This window comes from Montipora foliosa, chromosome 11, assembly GCF_036669935.1.
Source record: "Montipora foliosa isolate CH-2021 chromosome 11, ASM3666993v2, whole genome shotgun sequence".
In the NCBI taxonomy this organism is placed as follows: domain Eukaryota; kingdom Metazoa; phylum Cnidaria; class Anthozoa; order Scleractinia; family Acroporidae; genus Montipora; species Montipora foliosa.
Genome location: NC_090879.1, coordinates 25112354 through 25114853, shown reverse-complemented (window position 1 = coordinate 25114853; position 2500 = coordinate 25112354). Strand labels below are relative to the sequence as shown.

The window sequence follows — 2500 nt, the reverse complement described above, 5'->3', positions numbered from 1 at the left end:
TTGTAAAGATATCATTAAACCATAGTTAATGGAGGGAAACTGGTTATGAAAGCCGGTGAACTTCACTGGTTAAATAAAAGAACGCTCTTTGAGATTGAAGGTACCAGTCACGTGATCGTGAAGGTGCACACTCGAGAACGAGACTGCGCAGACGAAGTTTTTAAATGGGGAGGCGATTTTGAGACCATTTTAAACATTCTGGAAGAAGATGAAGAACTAGAGGAGTAGCTTACATCAACAGTTAGTGAGGAAAGTCTAATTTAGGAGCGTGATGCCTTGATAACTGAGCAGAAATGTTGTTTTGGACTCCGTTTGACATGTAGTATGATGACATCAATTATTTTTGTGCCTTGGCCTCATTCCCTCCTCCCCCCTTCCCTTCCTTCTCCCCCCCCCCCCCTCTACCCCACTGTACCTGGCCCAGTTAATGCCATGTTTTTCAAAAGCATTGTGGACGGCTGTGTGCAATAAGATAATAAATTTAAAAAACCACAATTTCATTGTGCTAAAAATTTATGAGGATCACACCTACTCCCAGTTGAATTATGATCTGGCCATGATTAAAATTATGCATCAGTAAATTCCAATATGGGTGGGCATTAGTTGCAAAATTTAATGTCGAAATTTATTTTACCTCGAACAAACATTCAACAAGTAACACTCATCCCTCACCCCTATTCAACCCTTTGCAAATCAATGCCATACTTGCTGCGGAAATATGAAATTTAGGGATTATAAATTATGCCAATTACTAGGAAGCATATGGCAGAATATTTATATGGAGCTCTTTCGAGGGCATTTAAAAGTTAGTTCACCCACTTCTCCCACATCTTTGCAGTTTAACTCTTTGCAAACACATGTGTGCATCAATAGTCGTGTACCATTTCTTTGAGGCCCTTAGTCCGCCATTTTGATTTAGTAGTGTGGTCGCAGAAAGACTGGGACTTCTGTGATCTATTACTGAACAGACCCACAGCAACATGGAATCTATTTTTGGAAAACAATCGATAATCCATTCTTTGGGCATAGTTTCCGGGTGGAAATATGCCCAAAAAGGTCGCGGCTCTCAGTTGAAAAACAGATAATATTCACTGTTTACAAACATTTCTTTTTATATTCAAATTTGGCAATCACCAAACAAAAGAAGTCATTGTTTCTTTGGCCAATGAATGTCTGGTTGGCACATTAATAACAATGGGTGACGGAGTATTGCTATAGGACTGAGGCAGAGAGGGGATCACATGGATTTTGATAGGGGCTGGTATGCGCCTTGCTCACATTTCTAATAAAGTACGCTTCGGTTTTAGAATCAACGATTCCAAAATTGTGGCCACGTACAGACAATTGCAACATGATAGGGAAAGTGCTGGACCAAGGAACTCATAATTCCCATAATACTCTCCCTTCCCTTGAACGTTGTCTTGTGAAATTAGTATTCGCTCTATACCTGAGAAGACGCGAATGGTCTGGGCTTCCATTCCTTATACTAGAAGTATAAGGGAATGTATGGAGCGCTCTAGGATACTTACAGTACAAGTCTCTTGTGTCTTCTCATGCTACAAAGCACATGAGTTGAAAGCACTAGACTCATGTACTCTACTGGGTACCTACTTTTTAAAGAAAATGTGGTGCCGCGTCTAGGCTTGGACAGATTCTGCTCGGCAACTTTTACGATTTTAAGTAACTTTTTCGAATCTGAGCAACTTTTCTGAGTGAACAACTTCCGAGCAAGTTTTCCTGAAGTGAGTATTTTTTTGCATATGTTCAATATTTCAATCAAATTCACAAGTACCTTTACTTTTTTTAGCTCATTTTCGTTGGAAATTGATGGAAAAGACACTCTCCTTGTGATCTCCTTGCTTTATTCTCTGATCTGATCGGGCATCCTGTGCTGATAGATTGATGTCATTTCAAAAACAGAATGGGTATCCTGTGGTAACATTCCAAATATGGCACAACACAAAGTGGCGGACGCCATTGTACCGTATTTACTCTTCTTTTATCCTCACTGCTCTTCATTTGCATACATTGAAACTATAGAAAGGGGAAATTCACATTTGAAATACAACAAGTGTGTTGTTAGCAACACGTCTCTTGTTTATCAAGCCGTTTTTTTTTTTTGCAATTCAGTCAGATTACTTGTCACCTGTAACGCATTATAGGAGATCATGGGCTCCACAATGAAGAAATAATTACGTCGTCGAGCGAAAATTTAGATTTTGGGAGAAGCTTTTTGAGCAACTTTTAGCGATGTTTCTCAGCAACTTTGCAACAATTTTTGACCAGAATCTGTCAAGCCTAGCTGCATCGGTGGGGGAGTGAAACATGAAAATTTGGTTTATCAAACGAGTTGTTAAACGTCAATTTTCCACCAAAACAAAGATTGACAACATGACGTTTCGCGAGCGCTCGCCCTTTGTGTTTGATAAAACAACATATTCATTAAGAGACTGAAAACAGAAAAATTCAGGCAAATCATTTTATTAAGAAAGTTTTATTT

At 39.1% G+C, this 2500-nt stretch overlaps 1 protein-coding gene across 1 annotated transcript in view; it reads right to left on the bottom strand.

Moving 5' to 3' along the window:
- Positions 1-2484: 2484 nt before the first annotated feature.
- The window catches only part of LOC137976120 (neuronal pentraxin-2-like), a 207046-nt gene continuing 207030 nt past the window's right edge, over positions 2485-2500 (bottom strand). Inside the window, exon 7 of the mRNA XM_068823398.1 lies at positions 2485-2500. This exon is cut by the window's right edge and continues 558 nt beyond it. The gene's annotated coding sequence lies outside the window, so the exon portion shown is untranslated.